Source organism: Meles meles, chromosome 2, assembly GCF_922984935.1.
Source record: "Meles meles chromosome 2, mMelMel3.1 paternal haplotype, whole genome shotgun sequence".
NCBI lineage: Eukaryota > Metazoa > Chordata > Mammalia > Carnivora > Mustelidae > Meles > Meles meles.
This window is the reverse complement of record NC_060067.1, coordinates 176680800-176695141: the sequence shown is the minus strand read 5'-3', so window position 1 is coordinate 176695141 and position 14342 is coordinate 176680800. Positions and strand designations below refer to the sequence as shown.

Here is a 14342-nt window from a genome sequence, read left to right as displayed (position 1 = left end):
TGAAAGATGCTTCTCCATCCCTTCACTTTCAGTCTGGGTGTATCCTTAGGTTCAGAATGGGTCTCTTGTAGACAACATATGGATGGGTCCTGTCGTTTTATCCAATCTGCAACCCTGTGTCGTTTTATGGGCGCATTTAGGCCATTCACATTGAGAGTGATTATTGAGAGATAGGTTTTTATTGACATCGTGTTGCCTTTGAAGTCTTTCTGTCTATAGATTGTTTCTATATTTCTGTTCAATGATATTCTTAGGATTTTTTCTCTTTTATAGGACCCCCCTTAATATTTCCTGCAGTGTCGGCTTGGTGGTTGCATAGTCTTTTAAGCCTTGCCGGTCTTGGAAACTCTTTTTCTCTCCATCCATTTTAAATGTCAGTCTTGCTGGATAGAGTATTCTTGGTTGCATGTTCTTCTCATTTAGTACTCTGAATATATTTTGCCAGCCCTTCCTGGCTTTCCAGGTCTCTGTGGAAAGGTCTGACGTTATTCTAATGGGCTTTCCTCTGTATGTAAGAAGCTTCTTTGTCCTAGCTGCTTTTAAGAGGGTCTCTCTTGAAAGATAATTCCCCATTTTAACTATAAGGTGCCGTGAGGACTTTCGAGAATCTAAAATCTTGGGAGGAGATCTTTCTGCCTCTAGTACATGAACATTGTTTCCATTCGTGAGATTGGGAAAATTTTCATAGACAACTTCTTCCACTATATCTTCTAGACTTCTTTCTTTTTCTTCCCCTTCAGGGATTCCAATAATTCTGACGTTGGAACGTTTCATGGCATCGTTTATTTCCCTGATTCTGTTTTCGTGGCTTCTGAGATGTTTGTTCCAGGCTTCCTCCTGATCCTTTCTCTCTATCTGTTTGTCCTCCAGATCACTAATTCTATCTTCTGTCTCAGTTACCCTAGCTTTTAGAGAATTTAGATTGGATTGGAACTCATTGAGAGCATTTTGAACATCATCCCTGGTGGCTTTCAGTTCTGCCCTAACATTGTGAACATCATCCCTGGTGGCTTTCAGTTCTGCCCTAATCAATTCTGTTTGGTCATCCATGGCTTTCTCCAACCTAGCTATTGCCTGGATAATTGTTAGTCTGAATTCCTTTTCTGACATATTGTCTATGTCGATAGCCATTAGTTCTGTTGCAGAAGGCCCATCCTCTGTATTTTTCTTCTGTTGGGTATTCCTCCTCCTAGTCATTTTGGTAAGAGATGACTAAACAGATGCAGCTGGACTTATCGATTGTGGTGCAGTCAATGTGCACCCTGGAACGCTTCTGTGCAATCAGGATTCCCCACCCAAATGAGAGAAAAAAGAAATAGAGAAGAAGAAAGAAAAAAAAAAGGGGAAAGAAAAAAGGAAGAAAAAAAAAGAGAGAGAGAGATAGGAAAAAAAGGGAAGATACAAGAGAAGGCTCAGCCCAAATGGGCCACAAGGTAAGATTTGTGGAGTATACAAACAAAAACAGACAGACAAAAAGAGTGATAAAAGTATATGACAAGAGAAAAAAATATGTATATATAAGCAAAAAAAAGGGAAAAACCTCCTCAGAAAGAACCCCAAGTATAAGATTTATATATTGTCAGGACAGACACAAATTCACAGAAACACTGACAGAAGGAAAAATTGGGAGAATGGTTATAGATTCTCAGTGTGGGTGAGGAAGGTTATTTTGATTCTTCCTGAAGGTATCTTGATGTTTTTGTTAAGGGACTCAACTTTCCTAAGTTACAGGGGGATTAGAAACTGGTTTGCCTATAGGGGTAGCATTGATTGGGGAAAGGGGGTTACCTTGAAGTTTAACTCTATATGTATAGTAGAAAATAAAAATTAAAAAAAGAATAAACTAGACTAAACTAAGTTAAAATTAAAAAATAGAAAAACAAAAGAAAAACACGGGTGTATGTATCAAAAAGTTCAGGTTAGAAGGTTATTAAAGAATTTGATGTACTGGACATCTCAGTGTGATGGTAAATAGGTTAAAAAATTATCTGTATGTATAAAAAAAAAGAACCAGAATATTGGTAAAGAGTTAAAAATAAAAGTTGTATTTATGAAGTAGTGGTGGTTGTTCTCTTGTAGTCTTTTTTTTTTTTTTTTTCCTTCCTTCCTGGTTGGTTTTCTGGGGGAGGGGCCTGCCATGTGGGTTTTCAGACAATGATGTTCCCTGAGTTAGGTCCTCCCACTCCCCTCAAGGGGGTGAGCTCTTTTTTTTTCAGGAAACTGGTTTTTTTTTTTTTTTCAGTCTTTTGTTCTCTGGGGGTTTTTATGTTCTTTCATCTGCTTTCTCTCGCCTTGACAGCTTTTGATGGTTTTTGGAGGTTTAGAGGAGAGCAAACAGCACCCCAACCTCCCTCTCAGAGAGAAGCCTCAGACTGTTTTTGCAAAAGCTGCTGGCAGAGTTGGTTCTGGGTCACTGTCCCTGGGGATGCAAGAGCTCCTCGTTGTGCCCAAAACCAGGGCAGCTGTGGCTGTCTAGGCAGCTCCAGACCGCCAGAGAGGTTCCGAGCAGAGATCCTGTACTGAGATTTTCCCGCTGTCCCGGGCTGGGAATGTCTGGTTTTTCCTGCTGCCAGAGCTCCAGGCTAGCGCCTATGAGCACCTATCCCAAGGGAGGGTGTGGGACGCGCGCCGTTTCAGGATTGCCGTCAGGCCAGGCTCCCAGCCCCTCACGGGAGACAGACCCCACTCGTTCTCAGGCGCGCTGGCGTTCAGGTGCACTCGCGGCTCAGGGACCGAGACCTGATTTCTCCGCCGCACTCTCTCTGGCTCCGCGCCAGGGGAGGCTGTCCTGGGTCCGGGGACTTAGGTCCCTGACCCTAACCGCCCAGGTTCCCACTATTACCCCCCCCACCGCGATCCTTTGCTGTTTGTTTTTTGAGTGCTTTCAACCAGACTCCAAGTTAATGCTGGTCCCCAGACGCAGAGCACTCTCATGTTGGGGTGTTACTTTCCAATCGGTCACCTCTGGTGGCTCCCTCCCCCTTTTGTTTATCTTCCGATATCAGTCCGATGCTCCCAGTCTGCTTTACCTGCCACTGGCGTCTTCTGCTCCAGTAGAGATCCAGACGTGTATAATTCTGATCTCAGGCTGATTTCATGGGTGGTCGGAGTTCTTTGGTAGGTAATCAGCTCACTTTAGGGTACAGGTTGAAATGGTGCCTCCTCCTACTTCCCCGCCATCTTGCTCCCCCCTTATGTGATACTCTTGTCTCCCATCTTGTCTTCTGTGTCATCTTCCCAGGGGCGTTTCATGTTTGCTTATTTGTCACATTTGCATGAAGATGACATCTGGATACCTCTGTGTAATTGTTGACATTCACCTTACACACCTGAAACCAGCAGAGCAGAGGGGAGAACTGCTTCATTCTGGGCAAAGTTCACAGCTTTGCTGTCCTTCACTTGAGATCTCAGAAAGTTTGTTTTCTTTCTTTCTTTCTTTCTTTCTTTCTTTCTTTCTTTCTTTCCTGCCCCTAACCCAAGGAGAGAGTACCGAAGGTTAAATCTCAAATATCTACGGGGCACCTGGGTGGCTCAGTGGGTTAAAGCCTCTACCTTCAGCTCAGGTCATGGTCCTGGGGTCCTGGGATCGAGCCCCACATCGGGCTCTCAGCACTGCGGGAAGCCTGCTTTCTCCTCTCTCTCTGCCTGCTTGTGATCTCTGTCTGTCAAATAAATAAATAGAATCTTAAAAAAAAAAATCTCAAATATCTAATAAGTTTGTAAATTCAGTCAGTTATTTATGTAGTTTGAATTTCTATACCCCTATTTGAAATACACCCCTCCCTCTCCCTGCTACTGCCTCTCTCTTCCTCACCCAACCTGTTTTCTTCCTTGTCCCCCACAAAGGAACATTTGCATGAGCCCTACCCCAGTCCCAAACTGGCAATGCTGAAGCCCCTACAATCTGATACATAAGTGTAGTACTCTTTTTTAAAATTTTATTTATTTGTTTGACAGAGAGTACAAGCAGGGTAGCAGCAGAGAGAGAGGGAGAAGCAGGCTCTTTGCTGAGCAGAGAGCCCCGATGCGGATGTGAGGCTGAATCCCAGGATCCCTAGCTGAAGATAGATGCTTAATCTTAATCAACTGAGCCACCCAGGCACCCCATAAATGTAGAACTCTTAAATCTTACATCTGCCTATAAAGTGTACTTCCTTTTTTTCTCTCTCTTCTTTCTTCTCCCTCTTCTTCTTCTTTCCTTTTCCTATTCTTCCCTCCTCTTTTTTTTTTCTTTTACCATTTAAATTTTATTTACTCTTGCTTCCCCAAATGTGTTGATTGAGCCATCGAAGTTTTCAGGCTTTTCTGAATAAGAATCTTGATGTCTGTGTTTCCATAGAGTAATGTTCTTGTCTCAGATGAGACTATGATTCACCAAACTAAAACCACCAGTGGATTACCTTTTCCTTACTCTATAAACTTAGTGTGGACCCACCTTCAGTGATCTCTCACCCAGTTCCCTTATGAGAAAACTCTGATGTTCACCAATTTCCCCATCAGTCCGTGTCCTCCCACATGTTAGGGAAGAGAAGCATGGCACTAAGTTCAAAGCCTGACTCTCTTATTCATTGGCAGCCACATAATTTCTCTAAGCTAAATCCCTTATCTATAAATTAGAAAGGAGGTAGACATGATCATCTAAAGCTCCTTTAAGCTTTAAATTATCTCTTGCTCCTGGTACAGCTTCCGTATCTTTTTTTTTTTAAGATTTTATTTATTTATTTGACAGAGAGAGAGATCACAAGTAGGCAGAGAGGCAGGCAGAGAGAGAGGAGGAAGCAGGCTCCCTTCGGAGCAGAGAGCCCGATGCGGGGCTCGATCCCAGGACCCTGAGATCATGACCTGAGCCGAAGGCAGTGGCTTAATCCACTGAGCCACCCAGGCGCCCCCAGCTTCCGTATCTTGAAACATTTCATAGTAATTGATTTCTCCTTGTGATGCTTTGCCTTTTATAGAGAGGATTCCCATGATGATAATTACCAAATCTCTTTCTCTGACCAATTTCAAGATAATACCTCATGCAGAGTTTACAAATCCTTCTTTTGTTTTAGCTCTCATTTTAAAAAGTCCTTATAAATCCACTAAAACCATTAAGCCACTTACTAAACTATCTGAAAGAGATTGTATGTGTGTCCGTGTGTGTCTGTGTCTGTGCTGTGTTGTGTTGGATGTGGGGTCAGGAAGAGAAGCAGTATGACCCAGAGTGACCTGACATAATAAAGTTTGCTAATAATGTCTAATTACTGCTACTCACCTCTTTATTATTAATTCCACAATTCCAGCACATAAAATAACTTTATCATTTTCAGAATTTGCATGACTAATGGAGTGAGTTCTGATAGAATAAGGATAAGTTTCATAATTAGGTTTTGCCGGGAACTTGTATAAACCAGTCTATTTATAATTTGGTCAGCTCCTGATTTTTAATGAGGGCACTGAGAGTGACTGAAGCCTCTGGCAGCATTCACTTCATATTTTAATTACCCACAGTATTTCTGACAATTACACACATGTCATAAATCACATCATAATGACCCATAAAGAAAGTATATTTAATTACTGAAAGGGGAGTGCTCAGATTAAACAGGTAGATGGGATATGCTAAGATATAAACCATATTTGAAAATTGAACTGCCTGATTCTGTGACATGGAAGAACCAGCCTCTGCAATTTGCATTATAGAGAATAAGGAAAGCCATTGCCAATTTCCATTTTTAGCTCCAACATGTAAAGAGCTTTGAAGTCACCACTTCTGTTCTCATAACATGAAAACAAAAACAAAAAAAAACTGAACAAACTGAAAAATAAAGACTTTTCTTCACCCATCAGAGAACTGAGGTTTGCAGGGCAAACCATCACCCTGAAATCTGGAGAGTCACAACAGAGATCACTTACCTGGGGAGAGAACCACAGGAGTCATAAACTTGTATGAACACTTAAAAGGTAATTTTGATGAATTCCTGGTGGTCTAATATGGAGTAGGTGAAGAGTGAGAAACTCTTTGGGACTGCAGGCTTTCAGGGACCTCCACACTTTTGGGGATTTTTACCTCCAGGAACTCTACCAAAGTCTCATAACAAAGAGCCAGAAAAATACCCTCGGTAACTCCGAGAGCAGAAGGGGAACAGTAACTATGGTGAAATATATCCAGGGGTTCACCATAACACAGGTCTACTCCCTAAAGGAAAAGATTTTACCAATACCTCTCAGGTGAGGGAATAGCATTTCTCCCAGTTGAGCCTTCTTTCTCACCTGAGGAGAGCAGGGTGGAGCTAAGATACACTGGTGAAGATCATAGTTTCAACATACAGGGCTACTGAAAAACTGAGGTTTAATCACAAATTAGGTAATCTTTCCCTCTCCCATACTTTACCACCATACCAACAGGGCTCAGATACAATGACAGGGATTATAGCTGAAAATGTTGCAAGGTTCAGAGTATGCAAACAACAGTTCTTAGAGGAACCCAAAGACAAATGAGACAAAAGCAAAGACACTAGAGGAATTTGAAGTCTCTGGGAACTTCAGCAACATGAACATTAAACACAGTGCAACTGCCAGCCAGATTAACATAAAACCTCATACATCTATTTACTTAAGTTCCTATTTTTTAATACATCATATCTCATTGTAGAAACAAAACAAAGCAAAATAAAAAAGCATCCTAAAAAGCATAAAAGAACTTAAGGGCTCTGATGAAAAAAGTAGGCAGCATGGAAGAACAAGTGAGTAATGTAAGCAGAGGAAAGAACTCTAAGAATCAAAAGGAAATGCTAGAAATAAAAAATAGTATAACAGAAATTTAAAAAAAAAAATGCCTTGGTAGGTTCACCAGTAGACTAGACAAAGCAGAAGAATGAGTGATCTGAAAGATATGTCATCAGAGCTTTCCCAAACTGATATGAAAGAAAAAAAATAATGAAAAATCAGAACAATATTGAAGAAATTTGGGACAATTTCAAATTGTGTAGCACATGCATTACTAGAATATGAAGAAAAAAGAGCAGAAGAAATATTTGAAGTCATACTGGCTGAGAACTTTCCTAAACTAATGACACCTAATCACAGATCCAGAAAGTTCAGAGAATACAAAGTGTGATAAATATGAAAATATCTACAACTATGCATATCATATCAAGCTGCTAAAAATGAAACAGAAATTTGTGAGGAAACTAAGGGAGAAAGGCTAGCCAACCTGTGGAAGAACAAGGATAAGAATTATGTGGCCTTATTTTCAGAAACTGTAATATAGAAGAGAATGAAGTGTTTTTGTATGTTGTCAAGAGAATGGTCCAGTTTCATTCTTCTACATATGGCTGTCCAATTTTCCCAGTGCCATTTATTGAAGAGACTGTCTTTTTCCATCAGATATTCTTTCCTGCTTTGTCAAAGATTAACTGACCATAGAGTTGAGGGTCCCAACCACCAAAAAAATAAATAAATAAATAAATAAAAAATAAAAAAAATTTACAATTTACAGTGATGTAGAGGGGACTAGAGGGTATTATGCTAACAGAAATAAGTCAATCAGAGAAAGAACAATTATCATATGATTTCACCCATATGTGGAATTTATGAAAGAAAGCAGAGGCTCATAAGAGAAGTGAGGGAAAAATAAAATAAGAAATCAGAGAGGCAAACCTTGAAAGACTCCTAACTCTAGGAAACAAATTGAGCGTTGCTGGAGGGGAGGTAAGTAGGGGGATGGGATAACTGGGTGATGGGCATTAAAGAGGGCATATGATGTGAAGAACACTGGGTGTCATACGCAACTGATCATTAACAACTCTACCTCTGAAACTAGTGATACACTATGTGTTAATTAATTGAATTTACATAAAATTTTAAAAATAATTAAAAAAGAGAGTGAAGTGAAATATTTAAAGTGTTGGTAGAAAAAAAACCCATCTCCCTCCCAATCCAAACCATAAATGACTCTTAATCTCACAAAACAAACTGGGGGTTGCTGGGGGGAGGTGGCATTGGGAGAGGGGGAGGGGGCTATGGACATTGGGGAGGGGAGGCGAACCATAAGAGACTATGGACTCTGAAAAACAACCTGAGGGTTTTGAAGGGTCAGGGGTGGGAGGTTGGGGGAACAGGTGGTGGGTAATAGGGAGGGCACGTTTTGCATGGAGCACTGGGTGTTGTGCAAAAAACAATGAATACTGTTATGCTGAAAAAAATAAATAAAATGGGAAAAAAAAAAGAAAAAAAAACCATCAAGGTAAAATTTATATGCAGTGAAATTTTCTTTCAGAAGTAAAGGAAAGGGGAACCTCAGTGGCTCAGTCAGTTAAATGTCTTACTTCAGCTCAGGTCATGATCTCAGAGTCCTAGGATCAAGCCCTGTCTTGGCCTCTGCCTTCAGAGGAGAATTGCTTGTCCCTCTCCCTCTCTTTCGTCCCCTCCCCTGCTTGTGCTCTCTTTGTCTTTCTGAAATAAATAAAATCTTTGGGGGGAAAAAGGAAGCAAAGGAAAAATAATTTTTCAGATGGGCAAAAACAGGAAATTCATCACTAGAAGACCTGCCTTGCAAGAAGAGTCAAAAGAAGGCAAGAAATTAAGATGGTCTTTTGAGGAAGATGGAAAGTGATACAGGTCAGAAGCACAGATCTACATTACAATAGCATTCCAGAAGGAATAAATGAAGGTAGAATAAAATGTTTTTCTTACTCTTAATCTAAAATATACTGATTAAAAGTAATGATAGTAAAATGGTATTGGTGATTATAACATATATATACATGAGATGAATAGCAGCAGTGTCATAAGAGAGGGTATGGAGACATTGGGAATACTCTGTCATAAGCTACCAGCACTACACATGAAGCATTATAGTGTTATTTTAAGGTGGACTTAGTAAAAAATGTATATTGCCAATTTAAAGGCAACTCCTAATGTAAAAAAAAAAAAAAAGTACAAGCAGTATGCAAGGAGAGGAGATACAATGGCATAATATAAAATGCTCAATTAAAACCAGAAAAGGCAGGAAGAAAGGTGTGGGAAACGAACAAATGAAGCGAATAGCAAAATTATAAACTTGGTAGATAGGGCGCCTAGGTGGCTCAGTGGTTTAAGCCGCTGCCTTCGGCTCAGGTCATGATCTCAGGGTCCTGGGATCGAGTCCCGCATTGGGCTCTCTGCTCGGCAGGGAGCCTGCTTCCCTCTCACTCTCTCTGCCTGCCTCTCTGCCTACTTGTGATCTCTCTCTGTCAAATAAGTAAATAAAATCTTTAAAAAAAAATAAAAAAAATAAACTTGGTAGATAAACCAACTGTATCAATAATTGCTTTGAATAAAAATGGTATAAATAAAAGTTAAAAGACATATTGTCAGAGTGAATAAGGAAACAGAACCTAACTATATGAAACCCAGTTTAAATATAAATATTTATATAAAATACAAAAAGAAATATCTATAAGAAACCCAGTTTAAATACAAATATTCAGATAGGTTAAAAATGAAAAGATGGAGAAAAGTAAACTGCACTAACACTAATGCAGAAAAAGCTTGAATTTTAGTCAAAGAAGATTCAAAATGGAAAATGGATAAAGAGGAACATTACATAATAATAAACAGTTCAGTCCTTCAAGAAGATAAAATGAATAATGATTCTAAAAGCCTATGTACCTAAAACCAGAGCATCGAAATACATGGAGAGAAAAAAAAATGATAGAACTGAAAGAGGAAATGAACAAATCCACTCTTAAAGTTGGAGATTTAATGACCCTTTTTTCAGTAATTGATCAAGTTAGCAGAAAATCAGTAAGGATATAGTTGCTCTAAACAGGATTATCAATCAACTTGATCTAATTGACATTTGTAGAATACTTCAACAATAGCAAAATGCACATTCTTTTTTTTTTTTTTTTAATTCATTTTGACAGAGAGAGAGATCACAAGTAGGCAGAGAGGCAGGCAGAGAGAGAGGAAGGGAAGCAGGCTCCCTGCGGAGCAGAGAGCCCGATGCGGGGCTCGATCCCAGGACCCTGAGATCTTGACCTGAGCCAAAGGCAGCGGCTCAATCCACTGAGCCACCCAGGCGCCCCCAAAATGCACATTCTTAAGTACACAAAATAGACTGCGTTCTGGGCCAATATATTAACAAATTTGAAATAAAGTCATACAAAATCTGTTCTCAGAACTCAGTGGGAATTAAAACAGAAATCAACTATGGAAAGAACAGGAAAATCACCCAACTATGCGGAAATAAATAAATTCTAAATAACATATAGTTCAAAGAAGTAGTCAAAATTTTAAGATGTTTTGAGCTAAAGAAAAATGAAAATACAGATTATCAAAATTAGTGGGATGAAAATAAAAGTAGTGCCTGAAGGGAAATTTATGACACTAAATGAATATATTCAGAAAAGAGACAACTAAAATTAAGAATCTAAACTTCTACCTTAAAAAATTTTTAAGTCTAAACTAAGCAGAAAGGCAATAATGAAATTAGAGGATAAATCAATTGAAATGAAAAAGAAAAACAAAAAAGAAAATCAAAACCCCAAAATTTTTGTTAATATCAATACAATTTTTAAACTTCTAGCCAGACTAAATGAGAGGGGTCACAACTACTGATTCCATGGACATTAAAAGGATAATTCAGGAGTTCTATTAACTCTATGCAAAGAATTTGATAATTTAGATGATACAAAACAATTCCTTAAAGACATGAAGTACCAAAACTCCCACAAAACTCTTTGAATAGGCCTATATGTATTAAATAAATATATCCAGTAGTTAATACCCACCCACCTCCCCACCCCTCAGAAGTTTCACTGGTGAATTTTACCAAGCCAGTAAGAAATGGTATCAATTATCCACAACCTCTTTCACAAAATAGTAGAGTACATGCTTCTTAAGACCAGCATTATCCTAATATCAAAACTAGATATAGATATTATGAGAAAGGAAAACTATAGGCCAGCATCTCACAGGAACATAATGCAAAAATTCTGAACAAAATGAAAGCAATTCAAATCCAATAATATATGAAAAGAATTCTTATTATGCCCATGTAAGATTTATTCCAGTTATCTGAGGCTGGTTGAACATTGAAAAATCAATTAACGTAATCATCTACGTGGCAGACTAAAGAAGAAAAATCATATGGCCATTTCAATCAATGCATTAAAAGCATTTGACAAAATACGACATTCACTGATGATTTAAAAACAAAACAAAACAGAAAACCTCAGCAAACTTGATAAAGAGAGGCTAAATTTCTCAACTTGATAATGAATATCAATGAAAAATGTATGGGTAACATTATACTTAATGATCAGAAACTAGATGCTTTCCCCTTAAGATCAGATACAAGTCAAGGATATAACCTTCATCACTCCCATTTAACAATATATTAAATGTTCTAGTAAGTGAAATAAGGCAAGAAAGAGAAAATAAGATTTACACAAATTAAAAAGAAAGAAGTAAAAGTATGTTTCTTTACAGATGACGTGACTGTCTCTGTAAATATCCCAGAGATTCTACAAAAATATGCTTGCAACTGGTATGTGAAAATAGCAAAGTCTTATAAGGTTAATATACAAAAATCAATTACTTTCTTGTATCCCAATCACAAGCAATTAGAATTTGAAATTTTAAAAATAGTATTGACAGTGGCATCAAAAGAAAATTACATATCCCTCACAAAATATGTACTGGATGTATATACAAAAAAAAGCTGATGGAAGAAATTGAAGAAGATCTAAATAATGCACAATGATTCCATATTCATAAATTGGAAGACAGTATTTTTTTTTTATTTGACACAGAGATCACAAGTAGGCAGAGATGCAGGCAGAGAGAGCGGGGGAAGCAGGCTCCCCGCTGAGCAGAGAGCCTGACATGGGGCTCAATCCCAGGAAGCTGGGATCATGAGCCGAGGGCAGAGGCTTTAACCTGCTGAGCCACCCACGCACCCCAGAATACTGAGTATTTTTAAGATGTCAGTTCTTCTCAACTTGATCCATAGCTTCAACACAATTCCAATCAGAATTCCAATGAGCTATTTTATAGATATTTACAAACTGATTGTAAAATTTATTTGAAAAGGAAAAGATCTGGAATAGCCAATGCAATATTGACCAAGAACAAAGTTGGAGGACTCATGCTTTCCAATTGCAAGGTTTACTAGAAAACTACATTAATCAAGACATCATAATATTGGTAAAAGAATATACTCATTAATCAATATAAAACATAACAAACAAAAACCTGAGAGAGCTGCTATATTCTGGATTTTTCAGTTTTTTTGAGGGAGGCTTGGATGGCTATGTATTTCCCCCTTAGGACCACTTTTGCTGTATCGCATAGGTTTTAGACAGAAGTGTCTTCATTCTCATTGGTTTCCATGAATTGTTTAAGTTCATCTTTGATCTCCTGTTTGATCCAAGCATTCTTAAGCTAAAGTGGTCTTTAGCTTCCAAGTGTTTGAATTCCTTCCAAACTTTTTCTTGTGGTTGAGTTCCAGTTTCAAAGCATTGTGGTCTGAGAATATGCAGGGAATAATCTCAATCTTTTGGTATCAGTTGAGCCCTGATTTGTGACCCAGTATGTGGTCTATTCTGGAGAAAGTTCCATGTGCGCTTAAGAAGAATGAGTACTCTGTTGTTTTAGGGTGCAGTGTTCTGTATGTATCTACGAGGTCCGTCTGGTCCAATGTGTCATTCAATGCTCTTGTTTCTTTATTGATTTTCTGCTTGGATGATCTATTACTGAGAGTGGCATGTCAAGATCCCCTACTATTAATGTATTCATATCAAAATGATGCTTTATCTTGATTAACAGTTGTCTTATATAGTTGGCTAGTCCCATATTGGGGGCATAAATATTTACAATTGTTAGATCTTCTTGGTGGATAGACCCTTTAAGAATTATGTAGTGTCCTTCTTTATCTCTGACTATAGTCTTTAGTTTAAAATCTAATTTATCTGATATGAGAATCATATTTGAATTTGAAGTATAGGGATAAAGGGAACATTTCTCAACTTCATAAAATCTATCTATGAAAACCCACAACACATATCATCCTTAATGGGGAAAAGTTGACAGCCTTCCATTTGAGATCAGGAACACAGTAAGGATGTCCACTCTTTTTTTTTTTAATGTTTTTTATTTGTTTATTTACAGCATAACAGTGTTCATTGTTTTGGCATCACACCCAGTGCTCCATGCAGTACGTGCCCTCCCTATTACCCACCACCTGGTTCCTCAACCTCCCACCCCCACCCCGCCCCTTCAAAACCCTCTGGTTGTTTTTCAGAGTCCATAGTCTCTCATGGTTCATCTCCCCTTCCAGTTTCCCTCAACTCCCTCTCCTCTCCATCTCCCCATGTCCTCCATGCTATTTGTTATGCTCCACAAATAAGTGAGACCATATGATACTTGACTCTCTCTGCTTGACTTATTTCACTCAGCATAATCTCTTCCAGTCCCGTCCATGTTGCTACAAAAGTTGGGTATTCAAGGGATGTCCACTCTTGCCACCATTGTTCAACATAGAAGTCCTAGCAACAGCAATGAGACAACAAAGAAAAATAAAAGGTATTCAGACTGGCAAATAACTCAAACTCTCTCTTCCCAGATGATATGATACTTTATATGGAAAACCCCAAGACTCCACCCCAAACTACTAGAACTCATAGAGCAGTTCAGTAATGTGGCAGGATACAAAATCAATGTACACAAATCAGTTGCTTTCTTATACACTAACAATGAAAAAATAGAAAGGTAGAAAGGGAAATGAGAGAATCGATTCCATTTACTATAGCACCAAGAACCATAAGATACCTGGGAATAAACCTAACCAAAGAAGTAAAGGATCTGTACTCAAAGAACTACAGAACACTCATAAAAGAAATTGAAGAAGACAGAAGAAGATGGAAGAGCATTCCATGCTCATGGATCGGAAGAATAAACATTGTTAAAATGTCTATACTGCCTAGAACCATTTATACTTTCAATGCCATCCCAATCAAAATTCCACTGGCATTTTTCAAAGAGCTGGAACAAACAACCCTAAAATTTGTATGGAACCAGAAGAGACCCTGAATTGCTAAGGAAATGTTGAAAAAGGAAAACAAAACTGGGGGCATCTCGTTGCTTGATTTCAATCTTTACTACAAAGCTGTGATCACCAAGACAGCATGGTACTGGGGCAAAAACAGACACATAGACCAGTGGAACAGAGTAGAGAGCCCAGATATGGACACGCAACTCTATGGTCAAATAATCTTCGACAAAGCAGGAAAAAATATACGGTGGAAAAAAGACAGTCTCTTCAATAAATGGTGCTGGGAAAATTGGACAGCTATGTGTAGAAGAGTGAAACTTGA

At 38.6% G+C, this 14342-nt stretch overlaps 1 protein-coding gene across 1 annotated transcript in view; it reads left to right on the top strand.

Moving 5' to 3' along the window:
- Positions 1 to 14342, top strand: part of KCNU1 (potassium calcium-activated channel subfamily U member 1) — a 158461-nt gene that overhangs the window by 96803 nt on the left and 47316 nt on the right. The window lies entirely within an intron of this gene.